Here is a 17,735-nt window from a genome sequence, read left to right as displayed (position 1 = left end):
AAAGTTTCAAGAATAAAGCATGATGTGTCTTGCAAGTGAAAGAGCAGTATTGCCTTTACAATGGAGTAATAACAGTAACAATCTAATTGAACCGTGCAGCAGGCAAAACAGAAAATCGCTAATTATAGCAGTGACTAAAAAGTGGTCTGTCAGGTGGTGACTTTAGTTTATGTCCAAGGCTAATAGATGAATAACATAGTGGAAAGTATCTCTTCTTTGTAATTAGTACTTCAGTGGTAAGCTCAGGACAAAATGCTCTAAAAAAAAGAGCTCAAAGTAGAGGGTATGTGCAGACATGCAGGTCATCAGTGCAAAAGAAGAATTTTATCCCACAGTCTAGAAATATCACTAAATGATATAGCTGGTTGCTGTTACTGGAAGCATTTGGTATTGCCATGACACCGAAGAGCTACAATTTACAGCCAGTTTCAGGATCACATATTCAGCACTTATTCATGATTAGTTGTTTCTTACTAAATAATGAATTGCCAAAAAGTGCTATGGTTTGACACTCAAGACACATTCCTGAAGAAATTTGTAGAATGTTGTCTATATTTCATTGTATTTTCCTTGCTGTGAAAAATATGGTCCTGTGTTTTCCAGACATTTTAGCAGACTTTTATAGGTAATTTCTTCTCTAGCCTGGACAGGTCTGCTGCTTTTATTGCTAGTTACAATTTACAGCAACAGGTCTGCAATATTTTTCTGCTTGAACTTGGAGGGCCACATACTGTCCTGTTCGCATCCATCTGACCCAAAGAACACTGTTTTGGTAACACTATGGGAGATGTTATACACATATCTGCAGCTACATGCAATTTGATTTATTTTGTTACAACTTGTAGTACCTTCCTTATTTTAATTATACCTTGGTTCCATAGTGAAGAAACATAATTTTCTTTGTTGAAATCATGTCCCTCGTTAAAATTCATCCGTTCTGTCTTCCTTCAGGTTGTTTATATGTAATTAAGCATAGACGAAAATCTATTTAGTTTGTTTTATATGGTGGTCTGCTTTCAGACAGACCTGGTTCAAAAGTTCTGCAGACCTTTTGACAGTTTTAAGTTTGCTCCTATGCTACACCCATCAAAGAAAAATCCTAGGATTCAGTTCAAAAAAGACAGAGATCTCCTGGAAGGAGTCCAATGAAGGCCCACAAAGATGATAAAGGACCTGGAGAACCTCTCCTTGTGAGGAAAGGCTGAGTAACCTGGGTCTGTTCAGTCTGGAGTAAAGAAGAAAGAGAGGGGATCTTATTCTTGCTTACAAATAACTAAATGGAGGTGGGAGGCAAATGGATGAGGGCCAGGCTCTTCTCAGTGTAGTGAGAGGACAAGGAGTAATGGCCTAGAACTTGTACATAGTAAGTTCCATACGAATATGCAGAAGAACTTATTTACGCTAAGAGTAATGGAGTATTGGAACAGGTTGCCCAAAGAAGTTGTGGAGTCTCCTATGGAGATACTCAAGACCAGTCTAGATGCCTATCTGTGAGACCTATTAAAATGTTCTTTCTATTTTTGTCACTTTCCATGCTTGAACAGACATTCTGTGTTTATTCTTTAAGCACACTCAAGTGAAAAATATGCCTTTCATTTTTATTAGAGTAAAAAACTCCCAAAAATATTTTGCACTGAATATACGAGGGAATCTGCTTCAGGAGGGGGTTGAGCTTCATGATTTCTTCCCATCCCTTCCAACCCCTGCACTTTTTATTATTCTGTCTGAAAATAAGTAAATCAGCAAAACTTTAGAGAACAAGGCATTAGCAATAATTCAACTATCTGAAAAATTATTCTTTCATTATTCCCATGTGCTTAATTGTAGGACATAAAAATGTTAACTTCAAAATATTTCTTCATGCAGTTCTTGATTTTTAAATGGTTGCTCTTTAAATCCTGTCATTTCACATCTCAGATTGACCACAAATTATTCACTGCAGGCCATGCTGATTTCCAAAACTAGTGTTGTACAAGCAATCAATCTTGTGATCAGGATTATGTTACCCAGAAGTTAAAAAGTATACATAGTATTTTAGATATATACATGAAAATATGTAAGCAGACATACTTAGTAATATTAAGAGGATTTTCTGTATTACATGTGGATTTGAGACATTATTCTTCACAAATGACGAGCTCATTTAACTCTTTGTAGTATGCTAAGTTTCTGCTTGTGAGCAGAGGGTAATGTTCTAACCCAGTTCAGTGGTCTGACCTTGCAAATAATTATTTATGTATAGGGTATTACTATGCAAATAACTCAAAATTGTTAATGTGTGTTTGTAGGAATAATTTATGAGAGACCAAGACTGTGTAAAAATGGTCTGTTTTAATAATGGAAACAAATCTAAAAGCAACTGTAAACTGGCATCAGGAGTGTGGATTCAACTGTCTGAAATTTGCTTATGGGGAAACGTGTTTCTTGGTATTTGACTCAAGCTATCTACTCTTCTGAGACACTAGTAAGTGTTGTTTTGTTTCTTCGTGTCAGCTGACAACTCCAGTTGCTACTGGTTCTTTTTCTATTATGTGGTGCTTGCTATACTTCTGTGCAGTTTTCGTAGGTATCAAAACTGCTGTTGTATACCTTTGTGCATTGTATACCATATTAGAAAACAAGCATTTGCTAGAGGCAATTCTGTTTTAGTTTTGCTATACATTTTCCTCTTTTCTACAATTTTCTCTTTCTCCCTTCTTTTTTTTTTTTTTCCTTTCTTTTTTTCTTTCACATTTAAATTCACTTGAAAGTCTTTTCAACTAAAAATATAACCTTTTGAAGTTATTCATTATTTCTGAGCAATGTAGGAAAGTGTGAATATGATAAAAGCTATCCAAAATGAAAGTTAAAAATGTACTCATTTTGAAACTATAGTGCAGAGTATCTCTTTTGCATAAAGACTGTAGCTTCCTCATACATCTTGTAATTGATATGTATAACTATTATGATATATTTACTTTTCATATATAGTCTTGTCTTCCTATAACAGCTTTCTAATTTTTTTTAGAAATGAATTTGTATCTATTTAGAGAGGTCATATTTTTAAATGTTTTGTCTTTCTCCAAATACTGCAATATAATAGAAAAAAAAAAAAAAAAAAGTTACTGTGATTTCCAATACATATCAAAGACTATAAGCTATTTGGAAGACAAATAGATTGACTATATGTGTTTATACTGCTCAAGAATATTTATAATGCTGTGTGCCTTGCATGAGAATTTATTATTCTATGTAATATTCCTCATCATAGCCATAGAAAATTTGACAGATCTCAGGCTTCAAGAATTTACACAGGATTGAAGGAAGATCTTCAGTACTTCTAAGTTTACTCAGATACCCATTTCATTTCAAATATGATTGCAGGAAGAAGAAAAAGAAAAAGGTATGCAAGCAATCCTCCTGGACTATCAAAGGGAATTTTTGTCAGTGTATGCCTTTCCCGGTTTTTAAAAACTTATCTGATCTGGCTGTTTTACAGATCTAAGTACATCCTACTGTCACGTGGTGATATCGTGTGAGAAATATATGCTGAAACTGTACTGTTCTTCTACCTTTTCTGCTATGGCCAAGTCGTTTAAACACTTCAGCATTTTCTTGGGAAATGGGAAACTTGGGAGTTCAATTTTCCTTTTTTTTTTTTTTTTTTTTTTTTTTAAAATGAGAATCAAAGTCAAAGTTTTCACATTCTTTGTGAATTCTGAAAGCAACATCCTAAAGGAAATTACTTAAATGGATCCTTTCAAGTCACAGCTTTGATAGGATGTTCTGAGATTCTTGAAGTAGTAGAAGGTTCAAGGATAGAGACTAGCCAATTAATATAGATATTTTAGTTCTCCAGACAGGGACCCTAAGAATGTTCTACTAACACATTCCATCCAGTTCTGCCCATTATGCAACACCTCACTTTCTTTATTGGAAAATTTTCCCCTTCAGTTACATGAATAGAAAGCAATCAACTCACTGAGAATTAAGCAGTTAAATCTGGGATTTTTCAGGAAGTAAATTGTAACTGCTTTGTCTTTTCTGAATTAATACCACATTAAAAACTAGTTTTAGCTAGCTTGCATGAGAACTTCTCCATTATGCATTATCCTCTATCTTTTGTTTCTAGCTAAACATCTAGCAACCCAGTAGTTAACATATAACTTAGCACAATGTAAAAATTAAAATCTGCATGACCCAGATGCCAATTACAACCAAATAGGAATGTGAGATTTAATCTTAGAGATGCCCTGCATGCAGTCCTGGGACAATGTGGGAGTGAGGAGGGTGGTTCCTTTGAAAAATAAAGATAACTGCTGTCAGATGGCAGTAAGTCTATTAGTTCTGGTTTTGCCATATCCTGGGGCTTAGTTGTTTCAGCCGACTCCAGCTGTTTACCACAGCGTGTGAAGCATCATGTTCTAGTTTCAATAGATTCTGACTTTGACCTTTGGATGCTTTTCTGCCTCAGGTGTCCTTACTTGCAGTATTTTGGATTCTCTGTCATGTCTGTAACTCTCCAGGCACAGTCTGAAGTCCACGAGTTTGTCTAATCTATGTAACTTTGCCAGACAAATTGTAATTGCTGGTCAGGAGTTAAATCAGAATCTTACATTAATTTCACCTTTTGGCTGTTTTGTTCCAGATTCTAATCATGATCTGATGCTATCAAGAATTCAGTTTGTCCCTGAATTGTTACATTAGCTCTTCACACATGAGCACTTCTATATTTTCTGTTTGCTATGCTCTCTGCTTAGAAACGCATTGCTGATGTTTCATTTCTATGTAATGAGCAGCACTTCTCAAATCTCTGTATTGTATCTCTGTGGTTATCCTCCCCTGCCTAAGCCTCATCTACCTGAATGAACTGAGAACTACTGCAAACATTAAATGTTTCAACACCAGCTGTTATCATCATTATTTTTCTGCTTTTTCCAGATACAACTATGGCTTGCTGAAACAAAATGAATCATTACATTTTAAACTTCTCCTTTCTTTTAACAGGGCTTTTAAATGCTCAATCAGAGATCTCACCAAAATCTACTAATTCTAGGGAACAGATAAATTGATCTTTTTCTCACTAGAATGTCCTGATCTACTGATGGTCCATACCTCAGATTTTGTGAAACTGCGCTGTAGTTCCCCTTTCTTCTACGAATCCAAGTTTATTTAGAGTTATAGTGGAGAGAAACGTGGATATGAAGGGGTAAGTCAGAGAGGATATGATTCTTCACTGATTATCAGCATAGCACAGTGTCAGGACATGGTCACATTACGCCTTTAGTTTTGTGCTTTGTCAATGCCTGACATACTGGTGTGACCCTCTGTGAAATACAGTATCTGACACTTACTAGTAGTTCTGATTATATCATAAGCATAATTTGAGCATAGAACTAGTGTATTTAACCTTCAAGCATGACAGTCATTTTATAAGATTATATCATAGAATCAGAAACACAAGGTTGGAAACGACCTACAAGATCATCTAGTCCAACCGTCTCCTTATCACCATTGCCACCACTAGCACTAAACCATATCATGCAGCACGTCGTCCAGACGCCTCTTGAACACTGCCAGGGACGGCGACTCCACCACTTCTCTGGGCAGGCCATTCCAGTGCCTGACCACTCTCTGAGAGAAGAAGTTCTTCCTTATGTCTAATCTAAACCTCCTCTGATACGACTTGCGGCCATTACCCCATGTTGCCTGGGAGAAGAGGCCAAATCCCTCTTCACCACAACCTGCCTTCAGGAGGTTGTAGAGTGCAATGAGGTCTCCCCTGAGCCTCCTCTTCTCCAGACTGAACAATCCCAGCTCCCTCAGCCACTCCTCATAAGACCCCTCACCAGTTTTGTTGCCCTTCTCTGGACACTCTCCAGGACCTCAACATCTTTCCTGTAGTGAGGAGCTCAAACCGGAACACAGTACTCGAGGTGCGGTCTCACCAGTGCTGAGTAGAGGGGGATGATCACCTCCCTGCTCCTCCTGGCCACACTGTTTCTAATGCAGGCCAGGATGCCGTTGGCCCTTTTGGCCACCTGGGCACACTGTCAGCTCATGTTCAGCCGAGCATCAACCAATGCCCCCAGGTCCTTCTCTTCTTCACTCTCATCCAGCCACTCATCCCCAAGCCTATAACGCTGAATGGGGTTGTTGTGCCCAAAGTGCAGGACCCGACACTTGGCCTTGTTGAACCTCATCCCATTCACCTTAGCCCAGTGGTCCAGCCTGTCTAAATCCCTCTGAAGGGCCTCCCTACCCTCAGGCAGATTGACACCAGCTCCCAGCTTGGTGTCATCTGCAAACTTACTGAGGGTGCACTCAATCCCCTCATCTAGGTCATCAATAAAGATATTAAACAGGATGGGCCCCAGTACCGACCCTTGGGGGACACCACTTGAAACAGGTTGCCAGCTGGACTTCACTCCATTCACCACGACCCGCTGGGCATGGCCCTGTAGCCAGTTCCTTACCCAAAGAAGTGCATATCTGTTCAGACCACATCTTCAGCAAACCTACAGTTGCTATGCTTCTCTTTACTTCCCACATTCTGCCTTATTTCCTCCTTTTTATGTGGGATTTACCTTTCATAATTTTTTTTTTTTTCCCTCTGGGAATGTTTTGCTGATTCTTACGAGCTTGGGCAAGGCCAAGATGCCAAAATCCTTCAGCAATCATTTAGCTGTTGGTATTAGATAGCTTTGATTATTATTATTATTTTGTCTGTGAGGTAAAAGTCTGTTTCATTTGAGTTTCTTCTTTCTTAGAATGATGACTGATTCTTATAACTCTTATTACTTAGTAATTTTCCTTTAAATAACATTTTTCTCTCTCTGTTTATAATTTTTCTCTATAATGTGTAAACTTAGGCTGCATAAGATGAGAGGTGACCAACAGGTTGAAGGAGATGATTGTCTCTTCTACTTTGCCCCTGTAAGGCCCCACTGGAGTACTGCATCCAGGTATGGAGGACCCAGGACAAGAATTATGTGGAGCTGTTTGAGTGGGTGCAGAGGAGAGTCATGGAAGAACCTTTCCTATGAAGAAGATCTGATTAACTTGGTTTTGTTCAGCTACGAGATGAAAAGGCTTTGGGAAGACCTCGTTACAGCATTTTAGTATTTAAAAGGAGCGTATAAACAGGAGGGAGGAAGACTTCTTGCACAGATTGGTAGTAATAAGACTAAATCAGGAGAGATTTAGGTTAGATATTAGGAAGCAAATTCTTCACTTAGAGGATGGTGAGACACTGGAACAGATTGTCAAGAGAAGCTGTGTTTGACCCCCATCTTTGGAGGTGTTCAAGGCCAGGTTGGATGAGAACAACCTGATGTAGTGGGCTGCAGCCTTACCCACAGCAGGGGCTGAAACTTATTTGGCTTTACGGTCTTTTCCAACCCAAGCAATCATATGATTCCATGATACCGTTATAACCCAAGTTTTTTTGGTTTTTTGTTTTGTTTTGTTTTGTTTTGTTTTGTTTTGTTTGCATTCTCAAGCCATTCCTATCTGTCACTGAATTGCAGCTAGTGGTCATCCTTTCAAGCTTGAATTTGTATTCTGTGTTTTATGAAGTTGTCTTCCACACAATAAGATTCTTCTTTTCCTTCCCCCTCTCCCTGTACTTTACATTTCTTCAATAACTAAACTTATCCATTACTCTAAAATTCAAAGGCTGCAAGGATTCTTCTGGAAATGTCTTATACTTGCAAAACTCCTTTCTTGGTGGCGGATAGCCATTGCTGTTTCAGGATTAAACAATCTTATGAAAGTTTATTTGCCTGAATTAGTTTCGAATTTGAAAACTTCAGAAGATTGGAGTGACAGAATTTAAAAGGTAAAGATTATTACTATTCCATCTGGAATACCTGGAGTACGAAGAAGGCAAAAGTTGATGAACTTTCCAGTCCAGCTCCATATTAATATCAATAAGATGCCATTGGCATCCACTACCAGAGCCATGTTGTTCATCTGGAACTCAATATACAAGAAAATTGAGATTTCTTTTCATTAGGAATTTGCTTCTTGTGAAAGAAAAAAACAAAAAACAACAGCTCATAAAGCAAAACCACAAATTTCTCTATATTTGTTTTCCCTAAATGAAATATGTTTTGTCTACGTATTATATGCATATTCTTGCCACCGTCCAGCTCTAACATGAGGTTGAATCCTCTTGATTGCTGTTATGCAGGGAATTGCATCAATAAGCCAGACTTGGAAGATGCTTATGGAATTGTATTCTGAAGGTATAAGATATGGAAAAATAACTCTTCTGGGCATAAGGCCACGTTTCTCACTTCAGCCATTGTGCTGTACCTAGAACAAGAGGAAAGTGCTGCCTTTGTTCCTAGATTTCTCTGGGATACACTTTCATTAGACAGCTTTTAAGATGGTGCATGACTGACAGATGTTTAATCACAAGTAGCCTTGTGAACTGCTGTTGAGTCTCACAGTTCTTTCAATGAAATGTTTTCAATCAAGGTTTAGCATATAGATTCTTAAAATGGTCTGAACTAAAACACTAATATGAATTTCAGCATTGATATCAAGATGTGGAGAATAGAGCAGATTTTCAAAGCCTCTGGTATAGTCAACCAGGCTTCCCGTGAGAAATAAATACAAATCTTAGGTACAAATTATTCTGACATGTTGTCTGTTGTAGGGATTTTTATAATGTTGAACATAACAGTGTTATTTCAGAATGAAGTAATGCTATACAAGCGTAAAGTCTGGGAAACCTACTTATACTAGCTGTGTTACTGTATCGATGGTTACTTGATAAGCTGAATGATTTCTTTGTCTTTTACTGGGTTAACTAAGTTTGCATAGGCTATGTTACTAAAAGAATGACATGGAAATAATTGCATCTAACATTTGATGATATGGGACATGAATAGAAATGTGGTTAAATGTAAAAAGAAAAAAAAAAAAAAAAAAAAAGATAATAAATTCAGTGATGTAATTCTTGTAGTGCACCGCAGGATTCCATTGACCTTCATGTCCACAGTATACCATTGACTCATGGCCAACCTTTTTTCTACCAGTATTCCTAGGTTCTTCTCTGCAGAGCTCTTTTCCATTAGGTCATCCCCTGACCTGCAGTGTTGCATGTGGTTATTCCTCCTTAGGAATAGGACTGAGCACTTGCAGTCTTATAAGTGAAGGAAGGCAACATTTTTATGAGAATGTTAGCAAAATGGCCACTAGGGTTATTTAGACTGTTGATTCTCATTAATGCACTGAAGGTTTTAGGTTGGAAGGGAACTCATCAAAGTACTATTCATTTTATAAATAGATCAAGTTGCTCAATACCTCCACCTCAGGAGGGATATTTTACAACCTCCTTGGGCAACTTTTTCCATCCTAGTGCTTAAGAATTTCGAGTAGGAAATTTCTTTTCCTTGTATTTAGTGGAAATTATTTTGCTTCAGCTTGTTATCGTTGCCTTTTGTTCTTCATGACACTTCTCTGAAAACTTTGTAACTCACCACTAAGTAGTTGAGGATGGCAATTAGATCCAAGACTTTGATTTATTTAAATTATTTTCATGCACAAATAGACATGATAATTGGAGAACGCAAAAAGTTAAAGAGGAAGCATAGTTGTAATAAAAATCCTTTTCCCAAGGTTTCAGAAACTGAAGTGGTTTTAGTTAAAGTCAATGGGGTGGAGAGTAGGACATTCTGTACTCTTATACAGCAAACCTTTTGTTCTGTCTTAAGAAGATTTTCTTTATAGAGTGACAAATGAACCCTTCATACTTTCTGAAATGTTTCCTTCATAAAAAAAACAAAATTAAAAAAAAAAAAAATCTGAGAACTTCATAATGATTCATTAACAGGTCAAACTAGAACATTCCCTTTCCTTTACAAAGTTCTCTGGTAACGTAGAGCTATAAGATATCTTTTGCCTTTGAAAAAAAAAAAGCAACAAAAAAACTATGTAGGAATCTTTCAAGTCTTAAAGCAAAACAAGTTATAAATATCCCATAATTCTTCAGAAATTATACAACTATTGGGATTTGAGGCCATTATAAATAACCAATTAGGCAATAATTTAAATATTTTTCTTGTTTTCCTTTACTGCCCTGTAGAGAGATACAGATCATACCTTCTAAAATAGCAATTGATTCTTCAACTAATTTCTGCTTATGTTTTATTTTTGGATTTTTTTCATCTTTTACCTGAATATATAACTTATATAGTTCCTTACTGTTAGCTGACACTAACAGTAACTGTGGTTTTTTTAACCAAACATATGTATAAAATGGGAAATACTGCATGTAGCAAATTAATACTTCGAAAAATACTATAAAGACCTGAGCACACAACAAGAACACCTCCTGTGGAGGATTTCCCAGGACAATTTCTTGATAACATAAGTAGTGAGGTAGAAAAAGGATTACAGAATTACAGAATGGTTGAGTTTCAACCCCCCTACTCAAGTAAAGCCCCTTAGAATATATTGCCCATGACCATCTCCACACAGTTTCCTGTAGAACACATCGCTAATAACTGCCTCTTTCTCTGCAAATTTTAATGGGTGCATTTTTTTTTCTTCTTCCCCCCTTACCCCCCCCACATTTCCTCTTGATGTATTGCTTTCTTAATCTTTCTCTTCTTTTCTCTCTCTCTCTCTATTTCTGGCAACACACGTGCAAACACACATGCAAAAAACGGAGTTCACAGGTCAGGAAAGACATGGCTGGCAAGGGATCAAAGTCAGCACAAAACAGTAAAATTATATTTGATGAAACATTACTTCGTAGACTTAGATCAAGGCTGTAACTGTTTTTCAGCTTGTCTAGTTGGATTTGAAAGGACTTTCAAATATTTGCATAGGCTATGTTATAATTATAGTGAAATGTCTGTTTTCTGGGGAGTAGCTCAAATAGAAAGACTGTTAAAAGTTTCAGATTTTTCATTCAAAAGAATAGCTTGTTTTATAATCCTGGTCAATGTGGTCCTTTTAAATAGGCTTTTGGGGAAATAATTCCTTGTTTGTGTGCAAAGAAGTTGTAGGTGAATATTTTTGGTCAAATACGGATTAGAGTGGCACAAAGCTGAACTATTTAAGTATCTTCCACACATACGAGCCATGTAAATTTTTTATTTATTACAGTGAAACAAGTACATTTGTGACTAAGTGAATTACAGTACCATATACAATTACCAAGGGATTATTGGACTTACTATATAACAACAATCATTACAAAGAATATTAGTCAGTGGAATATGATACAATTACTCTGAGAAATGGAGTCACATACAGGATTCAAAGAGCTCTGAGATTAGGAAAATAGCTTCTTAAGATTTAAAATGACTAGTGTTGGGGAGAGTAGAAAGGGTCAGTTCAACCTAGATGTGACTCTGGATATTAACTCAGTCATTCCTAGAATTAACTTGATCCAAAATATTTTGTAAAGCACTGAAAGGTTGGTAAAAGATCTATAGAATGTGTGATTATATACATATCATTGGTTCACATATACATGAACCACTCCATAAAGAAAGTCCATCTGCTATTTTCAAACACTTCTCTCTTTTTCTACATGTAGAACTGATGAAAATATGTCAAAATTGAAAAATACATATATCTTTTGCCAAATGAATTCAGAAGATGAGTGACATTATCCGATAAGCTTGGCCTGGTATGTTATATAAATGGAGCTATTAATGTATATAATGCAATAAATGAACGGTGCTTCATTTATTACTTCATTTTTGTCATGACTTTTTTATTTGTCTGGGCAGTGTCAGAGTAGATTTTGCATGATATTCAGTACTTACCACCTGATATAATGACTTGTCTGAATAAAACGTAACAGAATATGTATTATATTGTCTTTTTAATTCTGAGTTATCCACCTAAGATTGCTGTCAGTTGGTTGGTCCCAAACACATTTACAGACCTGTAATTAAAGAAGTATCGTGAAGCACTGTTAGAGAAAACAGCAATATGATTGCTCTATAAATGGTGCACAGTTGGACAGATTGTATTAGAATTCTAAACCCTGAGACTGCCCAACAGAAAAAGTTTTGTGAGTGAAATGTATCACAGGGAATTTTTTTTAATCACACATCTTGATTTTCTGATAGCTGGTATTGTTCTCACATGCCTCCAAATTATTAAAAAAGTTGCATCTGTGGCCATAATATAATTAAAGTTGATACATTTTTGAATTGAGAAGTTTTAAGAGAAAGAAAAGTAGTAAAAAGATACAATACTGATGCAAATTAAATAATATTACTTGCACTGCCAGATTCCTGTCTGAATGATTTTAACCAAAGATTTAAAAATAAAACACTAGCAACTGCTGGCTACAAAACATATCTTCTTTTTTTTTAAGATAAATAGATGAAACTTTTGGGATTTAGTGACATTTTTGTAGGTACCAATCACTTGCCTGAATAATGACTTAGATTCTACAAATCACAGTGATCAAAATTTAGTACTGCCTTATATTGTATTCTGTCATTATTGCCTATGATCTACCTTCTACATTCTTTTCAGTGGCAGATTTGGAAAATGTAAAATGGACTAAAATGGTGATTTTTATTTCTATAATAGCATAGAATAGTTCATTTGGAAGACTGCTATGAAGATCATCTAGTCCAAACGCCTGGCCTCTTCAGATCTAACCGAACATTAAAGATTATTATTATTATTGACATTGTCCAGCTGTGTCTTGGACACTTCGACACAGGTATGGGGCATCAATCATAGATCTTAGCAGCTTGTTCCTGTGTTTGACTAAAGCTTCTAATTCTCTTAGCAGATGTACTGCCTCTGTTTACTGCTTGGTTAACCCCACCCTATTCTCCCCGTTTCCTTTTAGCTTTTTTTTTTTTTTATGGTATGCTGCTATAAGCTCTCATAGTTAACCTTCCCCTCTGGATATCATTCAAACTGCAGAACCAGTTTGTACCAATACATCTCAGAGACATGATTTGCTTAGGGACATGTTTTAGCAGAGAGTTGTTAGTTGCTCAGAGACATGATTTAGTAGAGGATTGTTGGTTAGGGTAGTATGGTTAGGTCATGGCTGGACTTTGGTGATCTTTAAGGTCTTTTCCAACCTAAGTGATTCTATGATTCTATGATCTACTTATGTTACTCAAAAATGCATATCTTCATTTCTGCAAGCAGAAGTTTATCTGGTACCAGAGCTCCACGGTACCTCTTTGGACCTTCTACAGTTATAACATCTTACTATTATGCAAAACCAACATTTCTATCCCTACAAAACCAAAAAATGGGTGTGAGCACAATGAGATGGTGGTGTGTTCCAGCAGTGCCAATAGCGATGTGAAAGACAAACCACGTTCCAGATGGAAATACACAGCTGTCACACAATCAAATGAAGAACATCTCAATCAGCTCTTCCCAATCTTTCTCAATCAGTGGATTATGACCAGGGAATAGTGTATGGGGCTGAATTTTGGCTTCAGTGCTTTGGAGTCAATGGTGACAATGTTGGAATGATGCAGTTTGTTCCAGTGGGTCCCATGAATGCTCATAGAGGAACATAAAGAAGACCACATGCAAGTTTATCAGGACTTACTGAACAAATATGACAATGAAGGTGACAGTTTTCTGGATTGCATCATTACCAGTGATGAGACGTACTGATACAACTATAAGCCAGAGTCAAAATGGCAGTCAGTGGAGTGGCAACATGAATTCCCCATCAAAGAAAAAGTTTAAGACACAGCCTTTAGCAGGTAAAGTGACACACACTGTCTTTTAGTTAGGAAAGTGATCCTTCTGGATTCCTGATCATCAACTCTGACTTCTATGTAGCAGTGCTGGCTAAACTGAAGTCTTGCACTTCCCCTGTCAGACCAGAGAATAAGACAACCTTTCTCTTGCAATATGGTAATCCCAGGAATCATACCAGCCTGAAGACTATAAAGCACATTGCCAGTCTTGGCTGGACTGTCCCACAACACCCACACTGTAGTTCAGATTTGGTGCCTTCTGTTTGGGTAGATAAAAGATGCAATGTATGGTCAATATTTTCCTAGGAACAATGCTGCTATAGCATCTGTGAAAAAGTGGACCACATCTGCTGGTGCAGTTCTTTCCAAGTGGAGTGTGAAGGCTCTTTTTCATCTTTAATGAAGAAAACTATATGTTTCAAACACAAATAAGGAGGCACCTAGATTTCTGGCATACTGATGCTAAATTATTGGCAAATAATTATTTTGCGTACCATGAGTGAAATATTCCTTTGCCTATGTACATATGATTATTTATTAGTTACATGTGATCCTCTTGTCATTTTCCAATGTGAATTATATATTCCTTTGTCTCTATATCTAATTTTCATGATTTGTATACGCAGTAGGCATCCTTGAATATGGAATTCAATGGGGTGTTACTTAATAATAAATGTGCTTTCTTTGTAGTGGTTGAAATTCAGACAAACAATGAGCCTGGAGATTGTTTCCAGAAACAGACCAGACTTTCTGGCTATATTTCTTGTTTACAAAGTGCTATGTGCATAGATACTTAAGAATTTCTGCGCTCTTTATTTCAAACTATCATACATCATGTCAAAATTAAAGGTACTTAATTTCCTACAGGATCCTGGGTGAGATCAAAATTACTCTGCACTCTACTGGTACAGTACTTCATAAAAGGCTTCATCTGAAAGTTGCCTTTCTGAATTCCTCTTTGCTTTGCTAACTACTTCTAGAAATGATGATGGACTTTATATCAGGAATCCTGATTGGAATACAATTTAGTCATTTTGACCTTAATTCTTTATGTTCTGTAACAAGAAGTACAGTGTAATCAAATATACTTTGAAGGTGAACTTCATACTATACAGATTAGCTTTCTTTCGGGAGATGCTTTCTAAAATCCTGTTTAACCATGTTAAAAAATTAAGTAACCAACAACGAAGAACTTAAAAAATAAGACAATAAAAATGACTTTGAAACCAGAAATATTGAACGTATAAGACAGATGAAATCTTTGAAGATAAGCTGAAGGAAAATATGATTAACACTGAGTAAGTAGAATAGTGCCAAGTATATGTCACCACTGAGCCAAAACCATTATACAAGGTGGAAATTGAACTTCCAAGACTCATGTTAACATTTCACTCTCATGCTTTGTCAAAGTAAGAGGGAAGAAAAGGAAAAGAAAAAGCAAAAACTGCGGAGTGAGAAGTCTGCTGAAAGTTAAATATGGTCATATGTCAACACTTTGCTTAATGACATAATTCTGGCAATAATTCATTTCTAATGCTGGTAAATTTTAAGGTCAGATACTTTTTATAGGTCAAAGCACAGGCCTGAAAAGTTTTTACAGTACCTACAGTTCCTTAACCTGCATTTTGTTTGTGACTTGTATGGAGATCTGCTCTCAAGCTGATTTGTAGAGACATTTCATACACTAACAATGCAAATCCTTTTCATTATGCACTGCTATGAGAAAAGAAAAAAATGTTCTCCACAGAGCTGTCCTTGATCTTACTTCAAAATGATAAATCTGTTTTCATGCCGTTGTTCAGAGTTTATTCTAAGAGCAACAAATTTCCCTTCAGTCCATATGGTATATAACCTCTTTACAGAATCTGTACAGCTATTTCTGTTAAAAAATACTGGGCTTGCTTAGGATACAAACTATCATAAAACAACGATATTATTATTTCAATTTATGTTCTATAGAGCACGTAATAAAATGAAGGATCTGTGGCCTTGTACTGTAAATAGTAAATAATAACAATGTAAACTTCAAAGATATATAACAAAGACATTATCAGATAGATGGAACTACAATAGACATTGTGTAAATTTATACAAAAAAATACCTGATCAGGTCAACTTAGCTTATACATATGTAAGGTTATTAAAAGTTTTATTGGTTTAAATGAACTACAATTTTTTTTGCCTTTCTTCTAAATGCATCCAGTTAAACAGGAGAGAACTGTTAAATGCTAAAATTACTTGAAGTGCTTTCAATCCTCTGAGCTGTCACATTTGAAATAGTTCCACTAAACTCAGTGGTACAGGCTTTTTGTTGTTTGATGAGATAAAACAGTTTTGTTATCCATCCATATGTAACTTGCCCAAGATATGTACGCAATTAGTTGCTGCAGTCTAGATATATATCTGTTAATGATTAAGAATAATAGAATACTTTTACTGTACTATATATTTTACACATACTATATATTTTATATATTTATTTTGTCATACGTATATATGTATATAAAAACATATTTTGTTATATGCATTATACATATTCTACATACATACATACTAATATACATTGCTAAAGTGGTACCCTTGTTAGCTATCTGCTTGACAGAATATAAATTCCAGGTCTGTATGGGAACTGCTGAGTCACGGCCTGAACCTCTGATTAATCACCTGAGGCGAGCCATGAGTCAGCCAGAGGAGCACAGGTGAAGGCAATTCACCTGTGCTGCCGGAAGGGGTGGAGCCAGGCTCCACCCCTCCTAGACCTATTTAAGAGCTGGCTACCAGAGGGGAAGGATCTCTTCTGGAGATCCCCTCTCTTGGTGTCTTCTGGTGAGCTCAGCCGAAGGGTAAGCTCTTCCGCTTATTCTCTTTGTGATCATTGTCTACCTTGCTTGATTCTCTCGATTATATTGTGATTACAACATCTTGATATCTGTTGATTAAACAACTATATTGCAATTATAGCATCTTGATTATACACTTGGCGAGCCAGGCAGGCCAAATATACTGAAATTAACATCATGTCTTTTTTATGGAATTTCTATAAATGGGTCAAGGGGGAGAACAATACTCCTCTAGAGAAAATGATTCCAGGGCAGATCCCAGGATTTGAGGGATCGCCCTATTATGAGTTAGCTACTATCATTGAAAAATGGGGTCCCTTACGCGTTATGGGCAATATCTCCCCATATCGCATGGCGGACTATTTTCAAGGACTTGGCAAGGATGTCCTCATTACTAAAGAAAGACAACTGGCTGCCTCCATGGTGGCATGGCCATTATTAACTGCCTTAAATCATGCGGACTTAAGAAATAATACTTTAGAAACGGAAAATCAGCTTTTGAAAGACCGCGTTGAAAAGCTAGAGCACGAACTTGGCGTTTTAACAGGGAAGAAGCCAATTCTACATCTTCCCATAGGCCAAATTCGTAGTATTTCAATAAATGATGACCAGACTCCTGAATCAACAGACTTCGTTGATCAGGAGAACAAGAAATCCAAATCAGACCTTGAATGTCCTATTCTGACTGATCCCCTGGAAATCCGTCCTGTTGTAACCCAGAAAACAAAAAAAGTACAGGACAGACCGGCAGGGGTGCCGCCTGATTAATGGCCCCCTGCCCAGACTCATTTACATGTAACGGCACGGCCATACACGGCAACAGAATTAATGGACTTAGTACAACGATTTCGGCAGAAGCCTAGAGAAAGTGTGCCAGCTTGGTTATTGAGACTATGGGATTCTGGGGCAGAAAGTGTCTTGGTGAATGGCCCAGAAATAGCCAAGTTGGCCACCATGACCATCCATCCTGCTCTCAGACAGAGGTTATATGTAGGTAATCAATATCGTGATGAAAACCATTCCATACTAGAATGGTTAATGGCAGCCTGCCGTATGGTATGGCCAAATAAATCAGACATACCTTTACATACAGGCATGTGGTCCTCCATGGAGGACCTTCAAAACTATATCCGCGAACTGGGTGTAAGAGAGGCCATCTATGAAGATACATTTGATGGCCCTGATATGGTTA

This window comes from Tetrao urogallus (assembly GCF_951394365.1).
Source record: "Tetrao urogallus genome assembly, chromosome: 1".
NCBI lineage: Eukaryota > Metazoa > Chordata > Aves > Galliformes > Phasianidae > Tetrao > Tetrao urogallus.
The sequence above is the reverse complement of the archived record's forward strand: the minus strand, read 5'-3'. Positions refer to the sequence as shown.